Here is a 13,203-nt window from a genome sequence, read left to right on the forward strand (position 1 = left end):
TCTCTCAAAGCTGTGGTTGAGTTTACCTTCCCAGGAAAGGAACTCTTTCAGAAGATTAAAACAAAAACAATATTGTAGAGGATTTATGTTTATAAACTGCATTCATACATAATATTGTTTGATCCTTTAAATGATTAAACAAACGAGGACATTGAGGTTTGGAGAGATTAAGAAATATACCAGAGGCCACTAGACAATATATTATTAAGTCGAGATATAAATGAGGTTTTGAAAAGCTGGTTCTGTAGAAGGGCTCTTACATGTCTTTTTACTCTGGGGACCCAGGAACTGACTGTGGTGGTCTTATGAACAGTCTGAGACTCACATTAACAGAGGAGTGTCTTCCTCCTTTTAAAAAATTAGGTCTCAAAAGACCAAATTTAGAGTAAGACATGCTTTGAGGTCTTCCACCACTTTCTTCCACAGCAAACACACTTTCTGAAAATCTTTTCTTGCTATAGGAATACTAGATACAGATGATTTTGATTCACCTACATAATATGTCCCTCTCTATCATTCTTTATCCCTTTCAAACTGAAACTGAAAAAATATAATCTTGTATTTCCTATTATTTGTGTAAGTAATATTTAAGTTACAGGGATCAGTAAACAAGAAATGGTCCAGGTATAATCTCAAACAGGTTTTTAGAAAAATATTCAACCCAAAATATCATACCTATTAAAAGTATCCTGCTTAAAGGACAAAATTCAAGGAAATGGAATGTTATTTCTTAGGCTATGTGACTTTGCTGTGAGAATGCAAACCCCTGAGGATCTTGGTTTACCACAATAAATTTCAATACACCTTTATAGAACTGACTTTTAAGATAAGTAGTCACCCAGTTGTGTATGTTTAATGTTTATAGGAATGTACCAGGTTATAGTTCTCAGAAAACTTCTAAGAGAAAATAATTAAAAGATCAATGTTCCCTTTTCCCTAAAATTCTTCTATAATAGGCAATTGTGTTCTATCCAAAAGTCTGGATTTATGAAACCCATAAAATGTTTGAGTTAACAAAAAACGCAGAAGTTCCTGAGGATCAGGAAGGATCAGACACAGAAATGTCTCCACTCTAGACAGGCCACCCCACTCCACATGGTCAGGGGGTGCAGAGGAAAGAGGTAGGGTGCAGATGAAAGGGATTAAAAGCTGTTGGATCCAAATGGTGTCTTTTTATTTAAAGTCTCTCTTGAGGTTTTCTCTTTGGGAAATTCACTGCAGGTAGAGTCTCTCATCTCATGCAGCAGGTGCAGTTACAAAAAAAAAAAAAAGCTTGTAATCTCCACTTTCTTGAAAAGAATATCACTTTCCTATCCCTTGGCCTTTGGAAATTAAGCAGAAACCAGGGATAAATCTCAGGAGAAAATCTCAGGAGGTATAAATATCCAATTCAAGCTTGATGTTCTAGGCCTTATGGAGACACATTTTCCTATTCTTTGGAAATGTTTTCCCATAGGTTTACCTAAAACTGCCTCTTCTCATCATAAAATAATAACATCTCAAGGTCTGAGATGAAGATGAAGGCCTTAAACAAATATACCTGTTCTTATCCTTCATGCGTCTCTCCTGTCAAAGGAACTTCAAAGATATGAAAGCTACCACAACAGGTAGCTAATCAATAGGACAGACATTTAAGATGCCAGCTGCTTTTCAACATCAGGTATATTTTTGTTTGAAAGTGATTAATACTCAGCTTTGCTACACTATATTCACCAAACCCATAGATAAGCACTGTTGATGGTGATTAATATGAACAGGATACCATTTTAGCTAAAAAGACCAAAGCCAAGCCAAGATTACAGTACTATATCCACATGAAATCTCTCGAGGCCTCCAAGAGAGTGGCTCCTTCTGAGACTACAAGGTACTAGAGAGAATGCCCCTTCAAAATCAGTATTTGGAACTGGGATTTCTCACAAGGAAAGTTACTTTTAGGGGGTTTGTTGTTGTTGTTGTTTTAGGCCTCATGGATGTAGGTTCCTAACAGTCCACATGCTATTATAATTGAACTGTGTTGCTTTTGTGCTTAAAATCTTTCCATTGCTTCCCACTACCTAAATCCATAGAACTCATGTAAAGCTCTTAACAATCTGGTTCTATCCACACTCCAGCAGACAGACAGATACTCTGTGCTCAAGCTATGCAAAAGGAAAGCTATGACAAATTTAGACAGTGTATTAAAAAGCAGAGACATCACTTTGTCAGTGAAGGCCTGCACAGTCAAAGTTATGGTTTTCCAGTAGTCATATATAGATGTGAGAGTTGGACCATAAAGAAGGCTGAGTGCCAAAGAACTGATGCTTTTGAATTGTGCTGGAGAAGACTTGACAGTCCCTTGAACTGCAAGGAGATCAAACCCGTCAATACTAAAGGAGATCAACCCCAAATATTCATTAGAAGGACTGATGCTGAAGCTGCAGCTCCAATATTTTGGCCACCTGATGCAAAAAGCCAACTTACTGGACAAGACCCTGATGTTAGGAAAGATTGAAGGCAAGAGGAGAAGCGGGCGACAGAGGATGAGATGGTTGGATATCATCACCAGCTCAATGGAGAGGAGTATGAGCAAACTCTGGGAGATAGTGAAGGACAGGGAAGCCTGGCATGCTGCAGTCCATGAGGTCACAGAGAGTCAAACAAGACTTGGTGACTGAACGACAACCTCAAGGGGGAAAAAAGATATGCTTTCTCTTTCAAATGTAATACCTTTGGAAATAGTGCTCCATCTACTAGAAATTCCACCCACTCTGTTTACTGCCATTGCAATCTTCAAGATTTTTCTCAAATTGCCTGCTCTACGAAGCCGTCTTTTTTCTAGATAGCAAATTAAGCACTCCCTAAGAATCTGCCTGCCAAGGCAGCAGACGCAGATTCAAACCCTGGGTCAGGAAGATCCCCTGGAGAAGGAAACGGGAACCCACTCCAGTATACTTACCTGGAAAATCCCATGGACAGAGGAGCCTAGTAAACTACAGTCCATGGGGTTGCAAAGAGTCAGACATGACTTAGTGACTAAACAACAATTAATGTTAAACTGCATTGATGCATGCCCCACTGGATAAGCTTCTTAAAGACAAACACTGTCATGTACATATGTCCCCTTTTTTGAGCATGTACTATGTGCCAAAACCAAAAGAAATTTGGTATTTTACTTCTACAGCTCCACTTTTAAAACAATTATGAAAGCAAATATTTGTATTCTCATTGTACAGGTTAAGAGGAGGAGGTTCAAAATCACGTTGCTCTTAAGTAGAGGAAGAAGAATTCCTGTATGATCCTTTTGGCCCCATGTCAGTACTCCTTCCATAAGCAGCACTCTAGCTCCCACTACAAACACTGGAGTCTCATCCATCTTGTATCCTTAGTATTGGGCACAAGGTGAGAACCCTAGACACTCAATAAACATGTGCTGAAAGAGTGAAGAAATGATTGCTTAAGTGTTTTTTATGCCCACTTTGCTTTCTGTTACTCAGAACGAATCAACTGTGATGAAAAACTATTTGTCTAAATAGAGAGTCATTTCTATCATAGTTCCAGCAAAATGTTAGAAAATAAAGTCATTTGATGTTGCACTTCAAGTTCTAGAGAGCAAGAACTTTCAGTTCTAGGTAGTAACATTTTTTTCAGGATTTCTTTGGCAGCAGTTACATAATTCATATTTAATAAGCCTGCTCTGTGTTCCCATAAAGTTTTGCATCCATCTCTACTTTAGCACTTGATATTTAGCTACTTGAGTGCATATCTGTCTTCCTTCTAGATAATTACCTACTTTAGGGCAAGGATCTACTCTCACTCATTTCCCCATACAAGATGCTCCTGTTGTTGTCAAAAAATCTGACACAGTAACACCAAACCAATCCAAGCCAAGCAAACAGCAAGCTATCTAAAACCGTGTGGAATAATCATTTTACAGAGTTTCCCAGGTATCTTTGAGTTTAATCCTTTAAAATAAAGTTTCAGTTTATTTTGCATAGAAACCTTTCTAAAATGTTTGTTCCTTTCTTTTTAAAGAAATCACACTTAAAATAATTTAAACTATTTTAAACATTCACTATTTTTCTACTCTAGGAGAATAATTGCTTCAGACAGCTAACCCTATGCACCATAGTCTCAGTTGATGGCACATTTTATGCTTTTATGTTCGCTTTTGGCTTTGGATTTTTCTTTCCCTGGCTTCTTTTACTATCAAACTGGGAGAATTCACTTCTCAGGATCATGAGTATGTCTGCCAATAGAAATATCTCCCTATGGTTAATAATTTTCTTTTGTGGGGGAGGTATTTACTGATAAGCAGTATGCTAAGCACTTTATTTCCATTATTTAACTTAATCCCAACAAATTTCCAAGAGACTGTAGAATTGGCTCTGGCTGCTCAAAGCACTTTTTCAGTTTTTACTGACGTGTTCCTCATGAGTAAAGCTGTATGCATGTGTACGTGCGAAGTTGCACAGTCAAGTCTGACACTGCAATTCCAAGGACTGTAGCCCTCCAAGGCTCCTCTGTCCACGAATTTCCCAGGCAAGAATACTAGAGCAGGTTGCCATTTCCCACTCCAGGGATCTTCCCAACCCAGGGATCAAACCCGTATCTCTTAGTGTCTCTTGCGTGGCAGGCAGGTTTTATACCAGTGCGCCACCTGGGAAGCCCCATCCAAATAGCCCTTCCAAAATCTGTATAGTTTATTTTAGGGCTAAAATCAGACCACCTGACCTGCCTCTTGAGAAACCTATATGCAGGTCAGGAAGCAACAGTTAGAACTGGACATGGAACAACAGACTGGTTCCAAACAGGAAAAGGAGTATGTCAAGGCTGTATATTGTCACCCTGCTTATTTAACTTATATGCAGAGTACATCATGAGAAATGCTGGGCTGGAAGAAACACAAGCTGGAATCAAGATTGCCGGGAGAAATATCAATAACCTCAGATATGCAGATGACACCACCCTTATGGCAGAAAGTGAAGAGGAACTCAAAAGCCTCTTGATGAAAGTGAAAGTGGAGAGTGAAAAAGTTGGCTTAAAGCTCAACATTCAGAAAACGAAGATCATGGCATCTGGTCCCATCATTTCATAGATGGGGAAACAGTGGAAACAGTGTCAAACTTTATTTTGGGGGACTCCAAAATCACTGCAGATGGTGACTGCAGCCATGAAATTAACAGATGCTTACTCCTTGGAAGAAAAGTTATGACCAACCTAGAAAGCATATTGAAAAGCAGAGACATTACTTTGCCAACAAAGTTCCGTCTAGTCAAGGCTATGGTTTTTCCAGTGGTCATGTATGGATGTGAGAGTTGGACTGTGAAGAAGGCTGAGTGCCGAAGAATTGATGCTTTTGAACTGTGGTGTTGGAGAAGACTCTTGAGAGTCCCTTGGACTGCAAGGAGATCCAACCAGTCCATTCTGAAGGAGATCAGCCCTGGGTGTTCTTTGGAAGGAATGATGCTAAAGCTGAAACTCCAGTACTTTGGCCACCTCATGCAAAGAGTTGACTCATTGGAAAAGACTCTGATGCTGGAAGGGATTGGGGGCAGGAGGAGAAGGGGACGACAGAGGATGAGATGGCTGGATGGCATCACTGACTCAATGGACATGAGTTTGAGTGAACTCCGGGAGATGGTAATGGACAGGGAGGCCTGGCGTGCTTGGATTCATGGGGTGGCAAAGAGTCGGACCCAACTGAGAGACTGAACTGAACTGAACTGAACTAAATGTGGCTAAGTTGTTACCATCCCTTTTTTTGGAAGGCCCCATCCAAATGGTTTTATTTCAGTTAGCATCATTACAGCGTGGGTAGATACTTCACTGTTTATCAACCTATTCTTACACTCGTACTTAATGTTTAAAATAGCACATAGTTGGGACTGCTAATGTCTCTCAAAAAGCTCTATATGATACCTGTATCAGATAAATACTTGGTAGGAAAGGTTAAGAGTAGAATAAGGGGATAAGTGATGGTTTTCAAATTGATGGCAAAGAATGTGTATTTGCTCTGTGTTGCAGAATTACAAGTGATGGTAGAATGTTAAGAATGCATGCTTTTTATTGCATCATGGCAGAACTCTCTAACAACTAGAACAGTCCCATAATGGAAATAGCAACTCTACATCTCAATCTTACACTTTAGGGTAGCCTGATGTTCCAACCCTACAGCTACTGGCCTGTTAAAATATCCCAGGCACTTTATTCTTGTTCATTCTAGTTCTCACTTGGATCTTTTCAATTATAAGCCCACTATTTCTTTGATGAAATTTTATTTGCATTGTGTTGCTCAGCTTCCTGGCTTTCAACTTCTTCCTTGTAACCTTCAGCTTGGATCTGCTCCACCTACACTCTCTGCTCTAGACTGCCTCAGAATGCCTCAGAAAATGCCTCTTGGTCCAATCATTTAAACTTTTTGCACCTTAACTTATTCTTCTGTAAAATGAGAGTAATAATACCTATCTTGTACGACTGCTATGAGAATTAAATGACTTAATATATATAAAGTGCTTAGATAAATGCCTGGAATATAATAAGTGCTACCTAAGAATTAGCTGGGCATCACAGGTGGCTCAGTGCTAAAGAATCCATCTGCCAATGCAGGAAATGCAGGCTCCATCCCTGGGTGGGGAAGATCCCCCAGAGGAGGAAATAGCAACCACTCCAGTATTCTTGCTTGGAAAATTTCATGGACAGAGGAGCCTGGCGGGAGTCGCAAAAGAGTTAGACAAAACAACGACAAAAAAAAAAGAAAGAACGAAAACAAAGTGACAAAGCCTTTATTAAATGTGTTATTCTATCAGTTAGGGTTCTCCAGAGTAACAGAATAAGAGAGAAAGACAGAGGTACAAAGAGAGATTCATTTTAAGGAGTTGACTCTTGGAATCCTGGAGACTGGAAAGTTTGAAATATGCAGGGCAGACCATCAGGCTAGAAACTCAAGGATTGGTATTGCAATCATGAGGCAGGATTCTTTCTCTGAAAAATCTGTTTTGCTTTTAAGGCCTTCAACTATTAATAATTTCATGAGGCTTACACCCATTATCAAGAGTAATCTCCTTTACTTAAAGTCAACCAGTTTTATGTTAACCACGTGTACAAAATACCTTCACAGCAACATCTAGATTAGTGTTTATTAAATAACTGGGTGCTACAGCCACCGGCTTCCCTGGTGGCTCAGAGGTTAAAGCGTCTGCCTGCAATGCGGGAGACCTGGGTTCGATCCCTGTGTTGGGAAGATCCCCTGGAGAAGGAAATGGCAACCCACTCCAGTATTGTTTCCTGGAGAATCCCGTGGAGAGAGTAGCCTGGTAGGCTACAGTCCATGGGGTCGCAAAGAGTCAGACACGACTGAGCGACTTCACTTCACTTCACAGCCTAGATAAATTGGCACATAAAACTACCACAGTACTGTAAAGAAATCTCCTGAATATTTTGTGTTTTACACTTCTTTAAGAATCAGGGTAGCCAATGACTTGAGGCATTAGTGGTTTGGAGTTTATGACTCACTTACTCTCGTAGATTCTGTACTGGAGAACTTCTTATGTTTTCCTGCTGGAATGATAACTGGTATTATATTGATTCATTTTTCATCACGTTGTGCAAGATGGCCATGACAGATTAAAATAAAACAACTTTCCTTCTTTAAATAAGTAACAAGGGGTTATTCATATGTTAAGCCATGATCTTGTGTTATTTACTTTAAATCACAGCTGCATACATACAATTACATTATATATAATTACTAATAATGAAATAGCTGAGAACAGTAAAATGCATGAAATTTCATAAAATGTTTAATAGTGCATTCACATAGATTTTTAATGCCCAAGACACCTTAGAATCTATTCTTGATCCAGTGTTACAAGTTGGATAATCAGAAATTTTCTGGAACACTCTCAATTGAGGCTTCCCAGATGGCGCTAATGGAAAAGAACCTGCCTGCCAATTCTGGAGACATAAGAATCATGAGTTCGAACCCTGGGTTGGGAAGATCTGGAGGAGGGCAGAGCAACCCACTGCAGAATTCCTGACTGGAGAATCCCATGGACAGAGAAGCCTAGCCGGCTATAGTCCATAGGGTCGCAAAGAGTCAGACACGACTGAAGTGACTTAGGGTGCATGCTACTGCCCAGTTTCATATGTTTATATAGCTTCAAAACTATAGGGCTTTTAGATAAGACAATAATATAGTCACTTTATATATTGCATGAACATTTACTAAATGGCTATTCTATGCAGGGATGTGAACTAGCACTAATACAGGGATATGAGCCATATACACAGAACACTTCCTGAGTCCATAATATTGTAAGGGACTTCTACTCTGCTCCCAAATAACTATAATACAATGTGGAAAGTTCTAAGCTCCATAAGAGAAAAAATACTAAGCTAATTCAAAGCAATACTATACTTCTTGATAAAAATAACAAATCCTGTGAGGTTTCCACATAAACTCTCCATGGACAAAGTATTATGTAGATAGACTTCCTTGGATCTAATGTTATATAGGTTACACCTCATGTTATACACCTGTAAATGACATCAACCTTGGAGAGTATCAATATTTGAAATATTTTTCACAGTTACATTTTTATTATCGTTATTGCTAGTTCTACCTCATGAACAAATCTCATTCTCTGACCATAATATCTTAGAAGTGGATTGACCCCTTATATATACTGTAAGCTCCTTTCTCTATGGGAACAAAATTTGAGAGAATGTGAAGACATCTATATCTTTTTTGTCAAGATACTCTGCCTGTTGAATAAGCATTGTCATTGTAAAACTGCATAATTGCAAAAATGGCAAAAAAAATGAATTTTTAAAGAGAACAAGTTATTAAAAGAGGTGAGCTATCAACCCAAATCAAGTCTGTAGCAGGAAAGAGAATAGTCCCTTCAACCTAACCATTCTCTCCAAGACTGCTAATGACCCAGTAACATCACTGACTCTGATAGCAACACAATCTGCTAAAAGATTCATGCATAGGGAAAGATGTAGAACTACACGACATCATTTTAAGCCCATAACTGCCTTATATTCTGCCACACAATAATTGCTTTAAAGGACACAGTAAGCTGTTAACCACCATGACTCATTTTTATACTTTTAACAACTTCCTTATCTAGGACTAGTATCTTTTCCCTGAATCAACCAAGAAATTTCAAGACATGCTTCTAGTATGACATACATATATATAGAAATGTACATATATATATAGTAATATATGCAGGAATATATAGTAGTAGTACATTACTATCTATATTATATATAGACAGAAAAACATCACATTTTTCTCATGTATCAAGGAAAATATAGTCAATCACCTACTCAATAAACATTTATTGAATACATATTGCCTAACAATCTGTAGGAAAAAAAAACACAAAAAACAATATAGTTAGTTGTACGGTGGTTTAGTTGCTAAGTTGTGTCCAACTCTTGTGACCCCATGGACTGTAGCCCACCAGGCTCCTCTGTCCATGGGATTTCCCAGGCAAGAATATTGCTATTTCCTTCTCCAGGGTTCTTCCTGACCTATGGGTCAAACCCGGGGCTTCTGCATTGCAGGCGGATTCTTTACCAACTGAGCCAGCAGGGAAGCACCATAGAGAAATTTAATACTTGCTATCAGGCTGCTCAAAATCTAACAGGTGAAGCATTTGAGCAACTAGCTCTAATAAAATACAATGAACACTCTAACAGAGGCCTTGGGCAGCACACAGCAGAGAAGAATCTGTTCTTCTTGAGGTCATTAGAAGACTGGTGATAGACAACTAAGCCTTTAAAAGATTAAAGTAGGACATTTCCAGATGAAAACAAAGGGACAAATATTCCAGACAGGAGAAGTAACAAGAACAAGGCTTAAGTTAGGCTTAACTTGAGTTTGGGCCAGACTATTAAGTCTATACCAAGGTAAATGCTATATTAAGGAAATGGAACAACAGCCAGTAATCAATAAGGGTCAATAGGTAGTTTTTAAACTGTTGCATTATGGGGGTTGAGCTACAAAAGGAAAGACTCGATTATGAGGATCAATTTGAAGCCTATTGTGAAATCTCTTAGCAAGATTCTGTGTGAAAGACTGAATTGGATCAGTGGCATTGTGAACAGAGAGAAAGATAAAACTTAAAGAAATTTCAAAGTGACTAAAATTAGTGGAATTTTATAGTTAAATATCTACACACTATCTCAATAATACATCATTTAAGGTCCAGTGATTCTAGTAAGTATGAATATGATCCACTTTCACTACATTTGAGCAATATTAGGTAGAAAACTGAAGTTCTTTTGCTGTTCTGGATCAGATTATTAGAAGATTAGCTAGAATCCTCCTAAGAAAATTATTACTTTAAATTATGCAGAGATAAAAGCTGAGCTAACATTCAACCTCAGCAAAGTAACCACCAGCTCCGTAAGTTGCTCACAGGTTTCCCTAGGTAATTAATTTTGCCACTTGGATTGTCCTTTCTATTACAAGTTAGTTTGACTGCATTTTCTAAATTTGACATAATTTTGTTCTTTAGAAGTCAAGTTATTACCCAGGAGAAATGATGCTTGTAAAGAAAAATTCAGTGTTCTTAAGAAGGGAAATGCATAATTCTCCAGGTATTCAGTTGAATATTTTCTAGTGCAGCAGCCACCTAAGTGGTCTCCCTGTCACCAGTTTCTCCCTTCTCCAATCTACCATGTGTGATGTTGCCAGTTTAACCCTCCTCAGCATAGCTGATAATGCTACTTCCTTTCACAATAACTTTCTATGGCTCACAGCTGCCTGAAGAAGAGTATCTAAACTCTGTTTAATTAAAGCTTTCAATCAGCTCAAATCACCCATCAGTCAGTCTCACCTCCCCTGTCTGCTGAACCTGACTGCTCATAAAGCCCTTCTGCTCTCTTCTAGGAAGGGATATGGGATGTCAGGCACGTGTTTATTAATCCTCACAACACCACAGCTGATGTTGATCAAGTTATTTAACTTTTCTGAGGCTTAGTTTCATCTTCTGCAAATTAGAAATAATATCGACCTACCACCTCAAATTCTATTTAAAACAAGATGAGCAATCAATAAAATGCTTACCTTGCTGGATTGTTATAAAGATTAGAAAATAATACATTAGAAGTGCCTAGTCTGGACTTGAATTATAGGGAAAAAGTTTTATTACTCTTCCAAGTTTTTAAACAGTTTTCTATATCTGGAATACTTGTCACTTCAACCAAAGCCTTAAGCATAACACAAAGACCACTGCTAAAGCTATCTAGCCATGAAGCCATCTGCAATATTCTAGTGAAAACTACTCTTTTTCTCCTGTAGTGTCATGGGTAAATCCCTGCCTTGAAGTCAAACTCCTAACTGCCTCACTTTCTAACAACATGTGCCTAAGCACAGCTTCCTCATTTCTAATATGGACGGTGACATTAACTTTTCCTGGCTTACTAAGCCATTATGAGAATCAACTAAGATAAGTGATATCTTCAAACACGCAATGGTCTACACATAGGAGACACAGTTACTCCTACTGAAGTATAAGATCAAATAAGGACCCTGGTCTTCTTCATCTTTGTAACTGATATAAAAAAAAAAACAGGGATTCCCAAGTGGCACAGTGGTAAAGAATCCTCCTGCTGATGTAGGAGACACGGGTTAGATCTCTGGGTGGGGAAGATTCCCTGGAGTAGAAAATGGCAATCCATTCCAGTATTCTCATCTGGAAAATTCCATGAACAGAAGAAGCCTGGAAGGCTCCAGTGTAGAGTCAGGTCACAAAGAGTCAGACATGACCGAGCAGGTATGCACGGCCACCACTACCAAAGAAAAAGATCATGCCCAAGGAGAAGAGAATAACTAGTCTTCAGGTCAGGAACTAGAAGATTGGAAGAAACAATCAAGTGAAAGGTACAAGCAAAGGGAATTGGGTAGAACTGAGGCTATAAAAAAGGTGTTTCTGAGGTTCACTTTTATAAACCACTTATGTGCAAAGGCAAGTGGCAGCTTAAAGACACTACACACAGCAGATATTCTATAAGTGATAGGGAAGGGAAGGAAAAGGGGGGTGGGGAGAAAGGGAGAAAAAGGATGGGGAACAGGAGGGAAGACAGTTTCATTATCCCTTACAAGTGCTCATTTCTGTACCTCTTGCCAAGGTGGTATAATAAAAAGATTAACTAGTAGTTTAAAGCTTATGTGTGAACCTTTAAGATTCCTTCTAATTCTGCCTCTTTTCTCCACTCTACGTCTCTCCCATTCATCGTTAATTCCCATTTATCATCATTTATCCCCTCTCCACCAGGTTCCCCACCCCAAATAATTACTCTTTTTCCACTGTCTCAAAGAGATAAATGAACAAAATGAAACAAAAACCTCTGCTCTTATTTAAATGTCAATATGGAGCTCTTGCAAGAGCTTGCTAACAGCTGTATTGTCTTAATTGTCTTACAGCAAGTATGCACATTTTAACAGGAATTACTAAATACTCTCTTTCGCCTCTTCAGCCCCAACAAAAAACCCAGAGAAAGAATTCCAAGTAACAGCAATGGGCATACGAGAAGATATTTGCAAGACATGTAGTAAATTATCTTATATTCACATAATACTTCTGCTTTGTAAAATACTTTCTCATCTGTTATTTGATCTGAATCCCCAGGGAGGAATGATGAAAGAAAAAAACAAAATCCTATTTTTACCACACATTTTAACATAATGCAGTTTTAAATAATGCAGTTTTCAAAGTTTTCTTATATATATCCTTTCATTTGCTTCTCCCCCATATGCAAGGGTTAGATGAGAAAGAGAGTGAAAAAGCTGGCTTAAAACTCAACATTCAACAAATGAAGATCATGACATCTGGTCCCAGGACTTCATGGCAAATAGATGGGAAAACAATGGAAACAGTGACAGATTTTATTTTCTTGGGCTCCAAAATCACTGCAGATGGTGACTGCAGCCATGAAATTAAAAGACACTTGCTCCTTGGAAGAAAACCTATGACCAACCTAGACAGCATATTAAAAAGCGGAGACATTACTTTAGTGACAAAGGTTCATACAGTCAAAGCTATGGTTTTTCCAGCAGTCATGTATGGATATGAGAGTTGGATCATGAAGAAAGCTGAATATCGAAGAATTGATGCCTGTGAACGGTGGTGTTGGGAAAGACTCTTGAGAGTTCGTGGACTGCAAGATCAAACCAGTTCATCCAAAAGGAAATCAACCCTGAATACT

General features: G+C 38.6%; 1 protein-coding gene across 10 annotated transcripts in view; it reads right to left on the bottom strand.

The window, feature by feature from the left end:
• LOC129652658 (disks large 1 tumor suppressor protein-like) overlaps positions 1-13,203 on the bottom strand; it is a 690,295-nt gene that overhangs the window by 311,430 nt on the left and 365,662 nt on the right. The window lies entirely within an intron of this gene.

This window comes from Bubalus kerabau, chromosome 5 (genome assembly GCF_029407905.1).
Source record: "Bubalus kerabau isolate K-KA32 ecotype Philippines breed swamp buffalo chromosome 5, PCC_UOA_SB_1v2, whole genome shotgun sequence".
NCBI classification, from domain to species: Eukaryota; Metazoa; Chordata; class Mammalia; order Artiodactyla; family Bovidae; genus Bubalus; species Bubalus kerabau.